General features: G+C 39.6%; 1 protein-coding gene across 3 annotated transcripts in view; it reads left to right on the forward strand.

Moving 5' to 3' along the window:
- The window catches only part of LOC145939027 (uncharacterized), a 300,920-nt gene that overhangs the window by 50,304 nt on the left and 231,288 nt on the right, over positions 1–19,328 (forward strand). For 2 of the 3 annotated variants that reach the window (XM_083043056.1, XM_083043055.1), the window contains one exon: positions 6,856–6,901. The exons of the other annotated variant lie outside the window; for it this stretch is intronic. The gene's annotated coding sequence lies outside the window, so the exon portion shown is untranslated. The remainder of the gene's footprint in view (positions 1–6,855; positions 6,902–19,328) is intronic. 3 annotated transcript variants of the gene reach the window in all.

Below are 19,328 nucleotides of genomic sequence, written 5' to 3' on the forward strand. Positions count from 1 at the left end.
ATATTACCTCTCATATCCGTAAAAGCAGTCAGTTTGTCAGAAAATGCAATAAACCGGTTTCTTATATGTTCTTGTTATATATTTCGTAACATATGTATTGTCATATTGAGATAAATTTTTATTCTGTGAAAAGGAGGGAAAAGGTTGCGAACGTCGATATAGAAGCTAGCAATTCTCATATGGTCTTCTATGATCTTTGTCGCTACCCTAACATTGGGATAAACTCATTTTGTCGACAGCTTTCGGCATTCTTGTTATCCTCTTTACGCCTCAGTATTCTTTCTCGCTCGCTCGCTCACTCGTTCTATTTCTATATAATTCTCTTTTTTTTTTATTTTTATATCTCTTCTTTTTCTTTCATCCAGGACACCAGGAAGGTCCATTATCTCGGAACAGATGACGAGTAAGCGTTCGCTTAATGAAATCTTCGTAGTGATTTTACGAGGAAAGTTTTGTGAACCGGATGATAGGTGCGAGAGACAGAGAGAGAGGATTTTGAAAGGATGAGCAAACGAAAAGAGAATACTTATACTTCTCCTTTCAGCTTTGTACATGTAGTATAAACGATATTTCTATCCGGCGGTTTCCAAGATTCCGGAGATAAATAAAGCGTGCTTGAATGTCAAGCGGAGATATGACGGTGTTAAAATTTCACTCATTAAAATGTTCCAAATTATATGCGCACGCAAGAGATATATTATTTATTCTATAAAAATGGAAAAGAAAATCTGTTCGAATTAATCTGTATTCGAAAAGTTATTAATATTTTTACAGTTTACAAAAAAAGCATAAAAATTATCTAAATAATATTTCTTAATCGAGCATTGGTTCGTCTTTTCTATTTTTCGCAAAAAATATACCTACATCCTCTCTCACGAGAAAGGGTCAGATCTTCACTCGACAAACCCGCATTAAACGGCTCCTTCGTTACGACGGATGATGCTCTTTGCCGCAAGAATTACTTATATTATGCAGAGACCGCGCGTGCTGCGCGTTTAAAATTGTAAGCATCATTCGACCGAGTTTCCGCGCTCGCCGCGCCAAGAGAATACTGAAATAATTTATGTCGGTCAATTTCTCTCGGCACGACCCTGGTCTGAATCTTTCATGCGGTCGTCCCGCGCGAGAATGCAATCGCTGCACCGGCTGAATTTTAAATAATGAAGTTCAGATTACATCCGCGAAGGGAGTTAAGGCCTTTAATAAACCGGAAGGGAGGATCGTAAAGGATATAATTTACATTGTTTGGCGCGAGGATATTTTTGAAATATATGTTGAATATATACAATATATTGACACGCAAATGCTTCGCAAGACGTTAATTGCCGAATCGTGGTTATAATCAAATCTCGAACGAAACAGACACGTTAATTGAGAGGTTTCGAGACGAAAAGTGAAACGTCCGACCACTTGCGCGCGCGACCTTATTCTCGATCTAAATTTTAGAAAATCGAACACCAGGTACATCGCTCGGGCACTTAGTAATCTTTTATTAAATCTCATCCTTCGCTACCCTTTTGCTTCTCCCTCCCTCCCCCTCTTTCCTCGGAAACTTACTTCGGCCCCAATCTTCTTTACGCCCCCTTTCGTTCCTTTTCTCCGGCAGCCGGTTGCCTTCTTTTAACCCATCAGACCGAGTTCCGACTACTTTAAATCCGGTTTCCGCACCACTAATGACAAACGTCTGCCTGATTTCCGTACGTTTGCTTTCCGTTTCGTCGACCGCGAGATATAAGATTTTACAGGAGACAGAAATCTCGAAATTCTGATGCTTACACGATGTAGTTTTGATAATAGTTTCGCGTGCAATACGCGCGTGTACTTAAACGTGTAATTATACGGTTAATTGAACTCAATATTCTGCATTAGCGTTATCATTTACGATCGCAAGACAGTGCTACTCGGCAACAAAGATTGCAGAGCCAATTATGTGCGTTTTACGAGCTGCGCTATTGATGTGCTGAATCGATAGCGCATAAATGACTCAGGTGAAAATCGGTATCGGTTCAGATCGAATATAAGCCACGTATCTGTTCAGTGACATCGTTATTCCGTGCAAATAACAATATAACTGAATATTACGAATTGTTGATCAAAGTTATGATTAATTGGTTCAAATTATCAGAGCGCTAATCATTAGTCGTCACTGTTGCTTCTAATTAGCGGCAAATAGAACGCTGACTGTCCTGCGTCACACGAGATGGTTTATTACGAATGTTCGAAAATGCGATTCGGCAATAAATGTTGAAAAAGTGAAAATTATGACTATGTTAATGGAACTTCGAGTGATACATCTCAGGAACGAACAAAGTCCAGCCAAGACGTTATTATTAAATCCTCGGTTCTGATATTTAACGTGTTCAATTAATTTCGATATTCTCAAAAGGAAATTTAAACCTTCTCGAGTACAAAGAATTCAGATTTTGTAGAAATGTAAAATTCTCTCTCTATGCACACTCGTTTTTTTCTCTCTCTCCCGCGCATGTATTAGAAACTGTTTGATGATCTGACAGATTCTAATGATGATACATTGTGGCGTAATTTGAACCAAACGATCTCTTGAGAAATCTTTCACAGCGTTCTTTATTCTCTTCTTTTCCTTATATACGAGCTTTTATTTAATATATTATACTTACATAACGCAGAAATATCACATTCGCGAAGATAGCGCATACGAATAGAGGGAATTAAATCGCTCTCGTATATTACTCGGCAAAGGAAATTTGACAATTCTACGGAGGTTGAACATTTTAATTTTTTGTCAAAGAGATAATGATCAATATAATATGTGAAAACTTCTGGATATACGAATGTCTCGTATAGATATATTTCAGTCTTCGTACACGTAGCTTTTATCAAGACATCCTGTATAAAATATGCGCATTTCAGAATCGAAAGAAGAAAAGTCTTTTTCTGAACATTTATCCACAGAGTCTCATTCGAAGAGTTGTTTAGAAGAGGAATGCGTAAAGGATAAAGGATTAAGAGCGGTTTAAGAAAACAGGTGCGCCGAATAATCCGAGACTCGTCTAAAGAAAGGTCTTCGGCGGGTAGAATGGTATAGGATAGTTTAGCTCGTTCATGCGATCTTCCCGGTTCTAGTAGAGACGAAGTAGATAATTTTCTTCCGCGTCGCATCGGGACGTCGGATCTCTTCAATCTGTATCCGCCCCAATAAACTTACTGTCACGTCCGACAGATCCTCAAGGCAGCTTCTTCTCCACAGTGAAAAATCTCTTTTATCTCCACATCCCCTGACTTCCTGCCGCAACTAGTCACTTCCGACTTCTGCCTACCTTCGATCGGAGCACACGCGCACGCGAAGATTTCTTTTGCCAAATTGCCTTGATACCCATAATGGCTGCATTTCGGGCAGAGCCAACCATAAGAGCAGTGAGCAATGAGATTTCGAGAGTGACGTATGAGATTGTATGATGTTATATGTAACTTACTATTTTATGTAATTTTTATAATTACTTCATAATAATGCATTAAAGCTATTTTATTAAATTCTGTGCTTTTTATAATATAAAACGCGTGCCTTCATTATAATAATATTTAAGTTAATTTGTATTAGCCGAGTCCCTTCTGCTTTATGCACTGGATTCTAACTTAGCTTATTCATAAAAGGAGAAAATTGACTTACTCTTTTGACAACTTTGAAATCGATCGGTTTCGTCTTAGTGACTATTTTAATTTGAGGCCATTTGTTCCAACTTCTGAAAGTTTAAAATTAAATATCTTGATAATTAAATCAAACATTAAAATTCTATTAAGATAAACTTTCCAGTACTCTAATAGACAAATAAAGTTTTAATGCGTTTATACTTTTGAAAGTTTAATCGCGATATTAAGAAGCTCTATGCTCAGCTCTATGCTTTAATTCTTATCGGGGATAAAGTTGATTGTAAATATCGCGCGATACTGTATTAATTATAGTGCTGAAAGGAAAAAAATAATACTTTAATATATACTTTCCAACTTTGCACTATAGACCATACTTATCGCATTGGTTACAACGGCGACATTTATTTGATTCATCTATTTTTCTGTTTCGTTTGACTTTGAATGAATTGCCGCGTTCCTTCAATACTGCGAGAAAGAGTTTCGTGCAACGACTTTGTCTTTGCCCTCGGCTCGCATATAATATTCACTAGGAGCTGCGTTACTTTATATTCGTAGCGGCGCCTCTATCCGCGTCTCCGTCTCTCTCCCGGAAGAACGAACTTCCCGAGGGTTCGAGTACGTGGCGTAAAGGGTGTACGAACCGTCTGCCGGGGAAGGTTGGCAGGGTTTGTTGGTGACGCGCGGGGGAGTAGCAGGTATATTAGATAAGTTCTGTCGCGCGAAGTAGTGCGGTGGAAACTGCGTTCTCTCGTTGGGGGATGACGACAATCTTAGGACAAGGGGGTAGAGAAACTGGTTACCCGTGTCAAGGGTTTTCTTCGTGTCACCTTTCTCTCGTAGTTCGCGAGGCGATTCTTCATTACGAGCCAAGTGGAGAAAAAATTGAAAGTGCCGTATCAGGCACTAGGTGCGGCATTCTCAATGATCTTCGTTGCCAAGCGTGTGTCACTAAATTTATTTCTAATTAATTTCATTATCATAAGTATTCTCCATTTTTCCACACATTTTTAAATTTACATTATACACATCTTATTCAGCTTTGAATAAAAGTTATTAATCTTTTTTTTTACATGCTCTTTTACATGCAAATTTTTCTCTATTATTTTTCTTTTAATTTAAATGTTCTATCGCGAAAGATTTTCTTTTTCAGATATGAAAAAATTATTATAGAATTTATCGTCAGAAAATTCGAAGCGTTATTACATGATTTAGAAATACTTCATCGCACATTCGTTTCGTTCATTGCTCATCCTTGAGCTATGTACATATAATTGAGTGCGTAGTTAATGATTCGTTAAGCGAACCGATAAATCTGTATTTACGTACCGCACCGGGAAGACCGTTGAAAATTGCCTTTTCTGCTGAAATATTACCGGAAGAGCGGAAACGCGCGAGTAACCGTTTACCCGCGTCAAGGGTTTCTTCCTCGCCGCGCTTTGCTATAGTCGGAGGTAGGGCTGCTCTTCATTAGAACCTAAATAGAGAAAATTGAAAGCACCATATTGGAGCCGTTGCTCGGCGTCGTAGAAAGCTCAGTATACTGCTTAGTACGTCGACTGCTCTCGATGAAAATTCACGCGCACGCCAGTAATGTATAGAGATTGCGAAATATGATAAAGTTCAAGTTGCAAGAGAATGGAGGTATGTATTTCGAAATGAGTCTAACGAGAAAATCTCGTCACACGTGGAAAGTTGCTGGAATAAATACTTAAAATAATTTCGAAAAATTTTTTTCACAATATTAATTATATAAAATATTTTGGCAATAATTTAGGAGTAAGAGAGTTGGTTCTCTTAATACTATTATAATTGAAATCACAATCTATGAAAACAGGAATTAAACGTGATGAGCGTTTTGCAATTATCATCGTCATATTACCCGTTTTCACACTGTAGTTTTCTGCATCATTTCTCACTCTTTCCCTTCTTTCTTTTCCATTTGATAGTTCGCATTTAGAAAATTATCGTAGAGGATCTTTGTTTAATCGAGCGTTATTTTAAGAACGACGGCAATTAACACTCTCGACAGTTTAGTCGAGAATGTAATTCACGACAGAAACACGAATATTTTCAGCGCATCCTTTGAAAACTGAAAAATGGAAGACTTTCTCAAGGATCGGTCTTTTTTTAAATCCGGGAAAGAAATTTTTGTTCCTCACCAGTTTGGCTGCATGCCAAACGTCGCATTAGCCCTCTCTCAGCTCCTGCATTCGGAGTTTTACGTTTGCGAAGCAAAATTGAACCCGTGATTTCTGATTAACATATATGTATTATAAAATACCGATAACACATGTGCGATTTTTTAAACTAGACAACCCAAGCGCGCGCTACGCGCGCGTCATTCTTCGGTTTTGTATTGAAAAAAATGATATTTAAAAAAAAATAATATAAAGATTATTTAAACTCAAATAATATTTTTTTACAGAGATCAGTTGATTAAAGCGTTAATTTACTAATTAAATTTTAAAATAAAAATATGTTATAGAAATTAAAATAGTAATATGTTAATTGTAAATAATATGTAATACCTTATTTTTGATTAATATTTTTTGACAGAAATCAGCTGATAACTGTCAAAAATATTAATCGAATTTAAAGTATTATAACATATTATTTAAAACATATTATATTTTTCTAATTTTTATAACATTGTTATTTTAAAAATTAATTAGCAAATTAACGCTTTAATCAGCTGATTTCTGTCAAAAAATATTAATAAAGCGAAAATTTGCTAATTAAATATTCTAGCTTACATATTTATGGGTATATAATATTACAGGGTGTTACAAAAGCATCGGATTTGCTTAGCACCATGCGATAGCGAATGAAAATCTAAGAAGATTTTTCCTCAACGAAAATGTCGAGGGAGGTCATCATTTTTTGCAAGTTCCCAATTTTTGTCATCATATATCTTAGTAACTAAGCCTTAAATTAAAATTCTAAATTAAACTCGACCTGAAATTAACTGAAGAATGCAGTTTTGTTAATATTTTAATTCCATAAAGTTTATTTTGCGAAAAGCCCTTCATTTTCAATCACTTATAACTTGAAAATTATTGATGCCTCGACATTTTCATTGAGGAAAAATCTTCTTAGATTTTAATTCTCTATCGCATGGTGCTAAGCAAATCCGATGCTTTTGTAACACCCTGTATGTATATTTTGTGTATGTATGAGATATTCGACACACACACATGTATAGATATAATTTGAATATTTTGTTTTCAGATCAATATGTGTGCTGTGTACTGCAACTTCGCTATTGCACGTATCGGTGAGTGAGAAATTGTATATTTTATAACATTTTTATAGCGGTAATGGGGGTGTATACATATAATATGTTGAAAATATTAAAATAATATGTATTGAATAATATGTTATAATATCTTATCCACGATTAATATTTTTTGACAAAAATCAGCTGATAATTGACAAAAATATTAATCGGAATTTAAAATATTATAACATCCCTTTCTAAAAAAGGCATGTTAATTTGTAAATCGATTCTCGCAAATATTGTTGCATTTTTTCCGCGATGCTGATTGACTGTTTCGATTCGCATTGTGCGTTATATTCGTAGCATCGAGAGGCTGTCATCGCGAGGGTTAGTAATTTAACAGTTTGTTCAAAATAAAATTAAATAAAATAATGTTTTAAATAATATGTTATAATACTTTAAACTCGATTAATATTTTTTGACAGAAATCAGCTGATAACTGTCAAACATATTAATCGAGTTTAAAGTATTATAACATATTATTTAAAACTAATATTATTATTTTATTTAATTTTATTTTGAACGAACTGTTAAACTGCTAACCCTCGCGATGATAGCCTCTCGATGCTACAAATATAACGCACAACGCGAATCTTGACAGCCAATGCACATCGAGAAAAAGCGACAACAATAAACTTCGATATATGCGAGTATCGACTTTACATATCTTTTTTAGAAAAGGATTTAAATATTAAAAAGTTTCGAAAAAAAGACGATTAATTAAATTTTTCTGCCGTGACAAAATCGATTGAAAGCAAGTATTTGCTCGGAATAAAAAATCGGCAAAAATATATCGATGCTTAAGTTTTCGGATCGTTGCTCGCACGAGAGAGACCCGGGCATATACGGCGCTAAATCTCGCAGATACGCGCGTACATAAAGCTTACGCTGCTAAATCACCGGGGTGCCGGAGGGGATGGTTAATTCGTTCGTTTCAGGCGCGTGTTTCGCGTGATAAATTCGGTTCTTGCCCATGCCTAAAACTAAACTCCGTGAACTTTGTCGGCGCTATCGCGAGCCGGGGCAAAACGACGGACGGGGAGATTCTCGGTCAAAGCGTTTCGTTTAACCGGCAGTTAAGCCCGGCCGCGTGGAAGTCGCCACAGGAGGAACAAATCGCGTCTCTGTAAACGGTAATTCAAGGATACCACGAGGCGGACCCGTCGTCTGAATAATGCATCGCGCCGCAGCCGTGTGAGATCGTTTCCCCGATGCTGTGCAACCGCATGCATCGACGACACGACACGCCAGGCCACGCCACCGCGTGTGCGATGTTGCGCGGCAACAACAACAACACGACAATCGAAATAAAATGCGAGCGAAACCACTCCGGGCGGTTAATCAGCGAAGCCGCATCGCCCACACGCGACGAATACAGAATAATCGGCCGCCAGTCATCGTCGATCGATAGCGCTTTTAAAGAGTTGGCTACGCTGCGCGATTCTAGACGCATGATATTTCGCCCCCGCGATATCACTAGGCTGGACTGGACTGGGCGTTTGTTCGCGACAACGATTTTATCTGCATCGACACGATGTAAAACATACGCGATAAGTAATCGAGAAACGGTTAAAAGCTATGTCGATAGCACGTAGAGAAAAGATTTAATCATTTCCAAGTAAATTAAAGAGAGAGATAGGGGTGGCTTTAAAGCCGGCGGATTGCACGCCCGTGTGATGTCAACCACTCGAGTCACGATCCGTAGCTGAGAGAGAGACACGCGGCGATTGTGCACGCGACATTAGACAGGAATGCGCGCATTCGCCATTTCCAGCAAACAGTTTGCTTAATTAAAGCGGGCAAAGATTCGTTCCGGCAAGTGGAAATCGGTTGATAGATACCGTTGCAAAATATATCATTGCGGCGGCCCGCCACAAAGGGGCAGCGTTTCGCTTTGTGGCGCGCAATTATGTCTGAAACGCGTCACGGACTTTAATGAAACCCCCTGTCAGCGACAAGTATTCGACTATTTCCGTACTTTGCGCGTTGCGCCAACTATTGATCGTTATTTATTGTTGACGAACAGCGTTATCGCCGACGCGTTGTTTGTAACCCACCTTTTCGTATAAAGCGTGTTGGGAGAGAGAGAGAGAGAGTGCCTCCGATCACATAAAAACGATAATGCACGCGCGCGCTTTTACGACCTGTAAAGAAATTAATTGAAATTTTGCAAAGTATTCTAATTACGCGCATCGCACGCGGTCGCGCGATAACGCGAAATACCCGAAAGGTATTTCGATCGCTCTCGTGATTCGAGACAGGTAAATCTCTATCGAAACTTGTGTGTTTATCCGCATGTGTGAAAAAAAAAACACGCGTCGCATAAAACTATCAAACTTGTCCCGGAATTGGATAGCGCATTTCTTTCGCATTTTATTTCACGCGTTTCACGACTAAACTCGCGCGTCCCGACTTCCTCCTATCTCGCGTTCCGTAATCGATATCGCGAAATCACGGAAAATACAGTTTCAGTTTTAGTTTCCGAGCTTTCCTAGATTCCGCGGCTGGCTCAGCGGCAAATAAAATGGATAGACGTGGTTATGGGACAGTAAATTTTAATTGTGCGCCTCCATCTACTGCCGGGCAACCCCGGGTTCGCTACTACTGCGGCTATGATCTCGGTATCCTGATTCTGCCGTTGGCAGTCCCACCAGGCCGCATATTGCTGCCATGCCCGTGTACACACGCGAGTCCACACGACACGTTTATACACGCGCGCATATATACATGTATGCATGCCGTACCTACATGTACGTACGTGCACTTCGTTCTCAGCTGGCACGAGGACAGATTAGTTTGCAAACAATTTCATTTCTGTTGCTGTCGGCCATTCGGCGAGGTTGGATGGAAGGAAGAGGGAAAACCGACGAAACAAGGGCGGCGGGGAATTCATGTGTATGAGCGAGTACATAAAAACGAGAGAAAGAGAGAGAGAGGGGAATGGATAGTGTAGAGAAAAAAGGAAAAGAGAAAAGTTGCAGGGAAAAGTCCGTGGAAATCGGCAGATGGAATTTGCATACATCATACGATTTACGCGAGGACGTAAAACGTTTGTAGCAAAAGCGGCCAGTCTTGTCTGGGATAGAGAGAGGAAAAAAAAGTTGTATAACGCTTCTACAAAGTGGGCTCTCCAAGATTCTCGACGATAGTAACGGGCGAGTTGTTGCGCTTTATTAAGAACGCTTCTGATGCGAAGCGATTCGCACGCGAGAGGCTTTATTAAGTTTATTATAATAATGTTGAGCGTGCATGCAACACACACACAACATACACACATACAGTAGATTCAGTTGATAATTAATCCTTTCAGTCGCGCGGCAATATTTTTACATGCGATCTCTGTCCCTATACGTAAACGCGTTTAATTTTTGTTGGAGATAAAAATATGTAGGTAAGCAAATAGCGTTATTATTTTCCCAGTTTTTACTGACGTTTGTGCAAAAATCTTCTCCGAAGATTCATTATTAATATTTGCTTTAAATGTAATATATTTCTCTGCAAAGTTTAAATCAATTTGGAAATCGGAAGATTACATAAATGTGTGTCTCGACCTCCGCGTTTTCAAAGAGGATGATTTCAATCCGTGAAACATTCCACAAAATTAATAAGCTTTCGTAGAGAGATATTGCCGCGCTTATTTGCCGAATATCCGGAGTTGGAATTATTTTGAACAATAATATCGTTCCGCCGGTTGAAAGTTGCGGCGGAACACAATCGCGGTGCACGGAAGCGCACTAATATTCGCGTTTGCGCTCAATGGCGGAATAGAGAAGGGTTCTCGCTCGAAAAAGGGGAAAGGGAAAAGCGTAGTCGTATCGCGAGGAGCGATTTCCCTGGGAAATTGAGTCGACGGCATGCGTCCGCGGATGAAAAAGTTGTTCGGGAAAGGTTACATAACCGACACACTCTCTGGCCACTTTTCCGCGCGCGCGACGAAGGGCGGAAGGGAGGAAGAAGGGAGGGGGTGTAAAAATCCGCGCAATTCTGCCAGCGCACCCCGGTACTAGTTGGGCAGGCTTGATTTATTATGATAGCGCGTGTTGCGCCGGACAATTGTCCAGTCCCGGTGGCCGTAAGACGAGAAGTGTAATTTATCGCGAGGACCAAGGGATCGGAGAAGTGGGTCGTTTGCCGATCGAAGAACCGGCAATTCAAGGGAGATTTAGTGCTGTAATATGTTTGTTTAAATTCTCGGGGCACCCAACTTTTCATCGTGTCGCGTTCGTTTTACGTCTGCGGAAAATCGCACCCGTCTGACCATCGAGGACTTTTACTACTTGTCAGAATTATTATTTTTAGATTCGCCACGTAATTATATAAACCGTCATAAATTTTTTTTTACGTGCTAAAGAAAATTTTAATATAACGAGAAAATTGTAAATTTTTAAAAACAATAAATTAAGTAGAAAATATAGGGCAAAGCTTGCATTTAATTAAAATAAAATTTATTCACACGTACTCTTTTCTCTCTCGTTCTCTCCGCTGTAATTAGATAATATGCGCGCAGATAGCTCGCGTAGTTTCCGATTTACGTTCGATCATGTTAAATCTTGTCGGATCACGTTGGCATAACGGATGTGTCGATAAGCGTTGCATGTAGTATGTATACGGGTTTTATTTGATGTCGGGAGCTACGTCAAAGTTTCATAGAAGTTTCACACTTTCGGTGCTCCGCCCAACTTTGCTTCGACGGCTACGTTGAAACGCTGTCGTCATTGTGAAACGTTGCCAAAGGCTGACGTCGAGACTCCTCAGGTGTGACCAGGTAATTCTCCTGAGTCTGACTTGCTCGAACTATCGCGATCCCGGTGTGGGCAGCGAGATCAATGCATTATTCGATAAACGTCAGAGGGGTGTAACACCTGAGAAAGAGAAACACATCGAACTTTATGGATTTGCTCATTATTTATTCCCGCTTTTACTACCTCTCTTGTATATGTTTGCACTTTTCCATCTGTAATCTAGCTGAAAGGTCACGAATATAATACGAAGTAGCAAAAATAGAATTTCCCGGATTTTATAATTTTTTCATATATATATAGTATAAATATTCAAAGTATGAGAGAAAGTGACAATAATATTACAATATGAGCGAATCGAGTACTTCATCAGAAGCTGCGGGGAACGATGTCCGCATCGCGAAACAACCACCGTGTTTTGCGCAAGTGTTGCGAGATAGAAAGCTTTAATTTGCGGTGCGCAAGGAGAGGAAAATATTTCTTCCTCAACCTCACGGAGCTGCCCACGTTATCTCTTCTCTCCGCAGAATATTACGGATATCGTTTCGCGTATATAGTGTCTCGACTTTCTCCTCCTCCAACGTGCTCCAATTACCTACCTATCTTCTTCTTTCTTTCCCCGCCTTGTTGCGCAGAAGCTCCGCTTTCCACCCGCGCAAATCCGACGCTGTCCGGATGAAATTCATCAACCCTCGGCGGTAAAGAGCAGTAGAGCCCCGGGTGGGAGGGAGAAGAGGGAGAGACGGGAGGGTTAGTCGGTCTACCCTCCGGCCATGAGGGGGAGGATGGGGTTTTGCATTCCTCGGCTTGTACAGGAAGCACGCACACGTATGTACGTACACGCACAAACCCGTGCAATGGTGGCCGCATGGCGGGAACGGCGGCAGGGTCGAAAGTGGTGTGGTTTCATGTCTATCGTGTTCAACGGCTTCCGTCGTTGCATGCCGCGCACGAGATTCCGAAAGTACAGGTCAGCCGTGTTTCACGTGGCGACGCTTTGCTGACAGTGTGCCGCGGCAATGCCAGTTATTTCTCCCTTTTTTTTACCCTCCTGCCACCGGTTCCGTTGCGAATTACGCCTGGGGTATGCGGAATGTTTGTCGGATGCGCGAGAGGCGACCAAACAGAATTTCGTTTCGCGTTTTTTCGTCAGCGAAAGATGGAGCAAAAACTCGAAGCCCTCTCCCTCAAAAAAAAAAAAAAAAAAAAAAAATAGAGAAAAAATAAAGAAAAAGTTAAAACGGCTCGTTTCGCGCAGCGTAATACAATCTTTGTACACGGGGAACTCCGAGTTCTCGCACGGAGTGACTGTAAATGGAAATTTTGCACGCGCGCGGGAGAGAAAAGTTTCGGAATCCATTATAACGTATTGCGGCGCGGCGGGACGTTATCGCGATATCGTGTTTATCGGTAATAGAAAATCTCCGTCCTTCCTCGCACACGCGCTCACGAGGGAGTCGTCACGCGTACGCGCGCGGGAAGAAAAGCGCGTGACATCGTCGCGAGCGGAGTCGTCGCGTTTCCTTCGCCCCTGCGGCCTTTTAAAAGCCTTGGCCACCGCCAGCAAGAGCGGTGGGGGAGAGGACAGAAAAAAAGAGCGGAAGAGAGCATTTAAGAACGAACGTGGGTCTTTACCACTGAATAACACAAAGAGACCCCCGATGGCAGCAGAGGTTCCGTTCCATGGCGCCGCAGTTTTGTGGTGCGGACTTAATGGCGTAGATAGCCACTCTCTCGCCATGACCCACCTCTTCCTCCCTCACCACCTCATCCTCTTTATTCCTCAGAATCGTACTCTTTCTTTGCGTGGAAAACGCGATTGGTTCGGGAATCTGCCGTTACTCGAAATGTTCGTAGCTTCCGAAGCGAGCCTTCGGCTCGTTCGCTCCTTCGGAAATGTCTTAAAACAATTTTACCAGAAGCACTTCGCTCTCTTTTGTGCGCGCTAGATTAGATATCCTTCTCGAGAGTGGATGATAAGTATAATTAATTAATTCGAATTGCGGCGGAAACTACAATTGCGGGATAATTCGGTAATCCCGGCGAACGATTCTGCTGAGAGGTCGCGAACAAAATTGGAATTCACTGTATTATTGCGAATAACAATTCTCAATACTAAATTACGTGGAATAATGTTAATTACATAATTTTATCTTCATGAAATATTCTTCAATGCAAAAAGTTGTAAATACCTTATAATTCCACGGTTTTGACCTATCTTCTACGAAAAATTTACTTTGCAACTCCGTGAGCGCCATAAATTTTCCTTTACTAAAAAACGATGACGCAGTAATCTATCAGAAACTTTTAAGACGAGCACAAAATTTCGTTTATTAAAATTAAAAAAGTTAGATTGAACATTTTATAATAGATATTTAATTTTTATTATCATTTAAATGGTCCTTTGACATTAATATAATTACGTGTAATAAGAGAGATGTAACATAATATTATATATAACATAACATGAATGTGAAATTTATTTAAATTTTATTCATGTTGTTTGATATAAAACTTACATTTTGTGATGCAGCTAAAGCGAAATATATCGCTAAAAAATGATGTTGAGGTACATAGTTCAGTGGTAACAGTACATAGTTTGATAAATACAGATTCGGTTGTAATAGATTGATTTAATGAACTCTCAGATATTAATTTCATTAATGAGAAAGGTTATTAACAGTCATTCATTATGCATCTATTTCTCATAACAATATACGATGGACAAGTGTCACCCGATTTGTTAGCGTAACAATTATCATATATATACATATATATAATTGTATCAGAATTCAGTGCAATAGCAGTGAAGCGCAAATCAATCGATAGAAACCTGTCGGTAACGCTACAAGGTGCATTATTCTCGATGTACACAATACAAGACAGATAGCCCGCGCTATATAATTGTTTCTTTATAGAACGGAATTGTACTCGGAGAAAGAAGAAACTCATTTTGCGAGCACAGAGCGAGTAATAAGTACAGTCGCATTAACGGATTATCTCTTGTTTCTAAATCTGAATGTGTATTTTTTTGAGAAAGAGACGTAGACAATGAGATGTATTTACGAATAAATAATTTCTTTTGTTCGTCAAGAGAAACAGGCACGTACATTGTATCCTCCACCGAAGGAAAATTCAATATAATGTACTGTTGTATTTTCTTTGCCACATCTCCGCTCTCTCTCTTTCTTTCTCCGTCTCGTTAACGTTTTATTTATATCAACGATAATTAACTACAAATCGTGTTTATTCGCCGGCAGTTTTCCCGATAACGCGCGCAATCTTACTTCATTAAGCGAATCGTACCAAACACAAGCTCGATCGTGCCACTCATTATGAGAACGCCGTGCTCGTTACCGTTATACAACGCCAACCCCAATGTCGTATATACCCGGAATCGATGCATGCGACGACGGAACGCACGGTAGTAGTAACACAGTAGCGCAAATCAGCCGGTCTAACCCCGACGGTGTCGCCGTCGGCGCTCTGCTGCACAGAGTGCATTATTATCAGCACTAAAGCAGAGGGAGAGAGAGAGAGAGAGAGAGAGAAGAGAGTGCCGTAATGGGTGTACTGTCGAGACGGTGTGTCTTTCTGTTGTATCTTTGTCGGTCATACGCGAGACTATGGCTAGATCACCGCTTTGCGTCGTCTCCTCTTCCTTCCTCGTGGCCTTTTTTCCGCTGTCTCGCCGCCTCCTCTTTCAGTCCAGGCCACCCTTTCTATGCGACGGGAGGGCGAATGTCTCTTTTTCTCTCCTTCTTCCGTTCCTCTCGCGTACTTCCTCTATTTCCGTCAGAATCCATCCCTCTCTGTTAGGATGACCATCACAGAGGAATTTTATAGAGGCCGTCCGCGTTGCTCGTTGCTCGTTGCTCATTAAAGTATTTAGTATCTGCTTCCGGAGCAATATCCCGGCTCATTTTTTCCCATCTCCATCTAGGAGCTTCCATTTCCTTTTTCTCGTTTTTTTTTCACGTTGCGTTTCCGTGTGTGAACTTATAAATCTGCGATCCGTCAGTTGCGATTTGCTTCGCATGAAACCGGAATGACGGAATACTTATCGATAAAATTGTATATAACGAACATATCTCAATTATTTTATATACATAACGCATATATTCTTGGTACAAAATATTTTATTTTATAATCGTAACTTGTATAATTTATATCTTCTCTATGTGCAAAGTATTTTGTTCTATAATCGTAACTTGTTTAATTTGTTTCTTATCTTAATTATTTTATTGCAAATGCAAATTTTTGTAATATTATTTGTTAAAATATTGTTCAGATCATAGTGACTTATTGTCAAGCTTTTTAACGTAGATTATGTTCCCTTCTATGCTTCGAGATAATGCGTGTTTCAGCCGAGTTATGTGACGACAGAATTAGTGCGAAAGCAATATTCGCCCAAACGCTTTTTGTTAGTGACCCAATTAATTAAAATATCCAGCTTCGTCGGCAGTAATTGCCGGCACAATTTTGTAAGCTTTTAACAACATGCAGCGCAACAGTAATAATGCAATAAAGACATAATGCACGTTTGTTTTCGCAGTAGAAACGATTATTTTGTTTAATTATTACGGCGCTCATTTATCTCGCGAACGTATTATTAATATATTATCGATAATCCTACATATGGCGGACGTATTATTTCACCGCAAACGTGCGGCGTGTCGGAATGAAGTTAAATTTATGTAACCGGATATGTCGAGATGCAAACTATGCGTAATATAATTATGCGGAATTATTACATGCCAATAACATGGTTAACAGACGAGGGATGACGACATCTTAGCGTATCTCTGTTCTCTACGGAATAGATTTTATCATTTTCGAAATGACAAACTGACAGTTTGCTGGCGGAATATTACCAAGGAACTCACATAAAACGGCATAAAACGGATTTCGGAAACCGTTATTCTTATGGAGACAGTAGACGCGTACAAATATTCGTCCGGAACGGATATCGAATTCTGCAATAACAATAACGAGAGACTTCGGAGATACATCGATCACGAAATTTCTTATCTTTTTCATATTTCTGTTATCTACTTTCATACTAGGGTGTAATGTAAATACATAGACTGCATTCTGTGGACTTTTGTAGACTGTAGTCTCACATCTCAAGCATTGTCAAATATGTTATCTTCTGCTTTCAAGCTGTCGCGATTATGCTGCTACGGTGACGTGTTTTCTATCCATTTATTTTATTCAAGATACAAGATTCTATGTATGTAGCATCTGACGACGTCACGCGAGATCAACAGAAAATGTATACCGTACAGTGATTCAATATTCTGTGGGTGGACAGAGACACGTGCATTGTCTTGTTAATAAAACGTCAGGGAGACCCTCGCGTCTGTTGCGCGATTCGAGCGTATCAATGGGAATAAATTGAGTGGAAGGGGGGAAAAAAAGCTGAAGTGAAATTCGAGAGTTAAGTTACGCCAACTACGGTCGCATTGTGGCTCGCTTAACCTGGGGGTTATTCCATTCCTCCATTCGAGGAGGGACGCGCTTTGCATTGTCTGTCTCCCCTCACTGTAATTTCGACCCCTCGGTGTGTGTGTCGCGCGTGTTACACATAAAAGGTTTCTCTTTTTCCTTTTTTTTCGGCTTTCGCAGTCATCTCGTCAAACTGACAGGTCGGCCGCCATCCAGACACGGTATCGTGATACTACGGTGATCGACGTTTGATAACTCGGAATACCTTGGCAAAACCCGGAAAAGTCAATTTTATCGAACTGAATACCTATGCTCGCGCGCGTTTCTCAGGGGTTTTCCGGTCGATCGTAAGAAAACACGCTGAAAGACATACGTCGTCGACTCGCTGGAAAAATTTGCCAAGTTAAAATATAAGTATAAAATGTGTTAACTTAATAATTTTTTTCGCGACATATTGATCGGTATAAATATGTTTTCACGTATATTCGCTACTGTAGTATTAAAAATGAAACAATAGCCAATTCGATGTAAATAAAAAGTAAATGAAAAAGAATATTCTGCTAATGTATATATTATATACATATATACGAGTATATTATCACTACATGTTCTCTTATCGGTATATGTATATCCGCCAATTATCGATAGTCCGACAATAGCTGACTTTGCGTAAATAATTCGCTTAAATTCCATTCGAGAAGTTTATCCCACTGAAATTAAATGATCTCAATGGATGAACGCTCCATCGATATCGTTTGTTCGTTCCGGATCGGAGTATTCTTGGTAAGCACGGGGGAGCGAAAAGTGAGGCAAGATTCTAACCGATAATAGAGATGTGACTATATCTACCAAGCCACTAACCCCTGTTCTAATTAAGCCAGGCTAACCCGCGAGTTAGGATTATTACTCGCGCTCGATGGGTACAGGGAAAGAGAGACATACACGTATTCGCATATATACGTTAAACGTGTCGGTGTAGGTGAATGCGTTGATGTGGGCTCGTAAGTTAGCGGGAAAGAACCCGGGGTGTCGTCTGGCATGGTGCCAACTATCCGCTTCCGTTATCGTTCCTGCGGGAGTCTCCGACAGGAATTTAACACATTTGGATGTTGCGGGGAAAGAGCGGTTGTTCAAAAATTCCTGTAAACACTAATGTAAGCCTCGTCCGACCGATTTAATATAACACACGGGATCAATATTTAATATTTAATATACGCGTGCGTGATAAAATAGACAAACAGTTCACTTCTTTAGCTCTTTTACAATTACAATAACATAATATTCAACTTTGTGATAAATTAATCGATTCTCCGAAAGTCGCGGAAAAGCGAGTTTTATATATAGATAATGCAAATCAAATGCTTTTTATAATGCATCATATTAAAATTTTTTGTTCCGTCATATTTCGTGCGCATCGCAAAAATATAACAGGCAGTGGATATTTATACTGTGTCACATAATTTGTATAAAACATATCATTGCAAGTTAATGTGAGATTTATTCGTTTCTCACTATGCCTCTTAGCACGTCCATCTCTTTCATATAGGAAAATTTTTTGAGAGTACTATTTCGTTATTCTGTCATTAGGCACGGCAATATTTTACATGGAGTGTGGTCATTTTTTTCTGAAAGAAAATGGTTTATATAAGGAGAAGGTTAATGATATACTTTGAATTTACGAATGCTGAATAAAATTTGCATCAGACATTTCAGAATGTCACACGTTGTGAATAATTCTACGATTTACTTGCGACGGGAGAAGAGGTTGGTTCGATCGATCGGCGTTACCGTATAATGAGAGAGGTCACAAGCCATCAGCCGACGAAATTACGAAATGAATGACGTTAATCATTATCCGGAATGAATCCGGATTTAAAACCGCGTACTTTTAGCGGCAGAAAATGTTTTGTCAAATCTGAATTTATTATCGCGTGCCAGATAGCAGAGCGTATTTCAACCACAATTTTATTTGACCCACATTCTTCAAGAGATCTGGCTTTCCATTTCTCAAGAATCTTGCAGATAAATCATCTCTGCATCAAGTCAGATTATAATAGCGAAATCAAACTCATGGCCGTTTCATGACGGCGATAGATCTTAGCTGAAAAATTTGCAAGAACACATATATTATAATATATCATTTATCATTTCATAATAATAAATCATTTTTACTAAAATATTTATTAATTACGTTACACAATGCAATTCCTTAATTAGATCATATTATTTTATCACGA

This window comes from Prenolepis imparis, unplaced genomic scaffold (assembly GCF_030444845.1).
Source record: "Prenolepis imparis isolate NDT839.2.m4 unplaced genomic scaffold, iyPreImpa1.0 SCAF_7, whole genome shotgun sequence".
Lineage (NCBI taxonomy): Eukaryota > Metazoa > Arthropoda > Insecta > Hymenoptera > Formicidae > Prenolepis > Prenolepis imparis.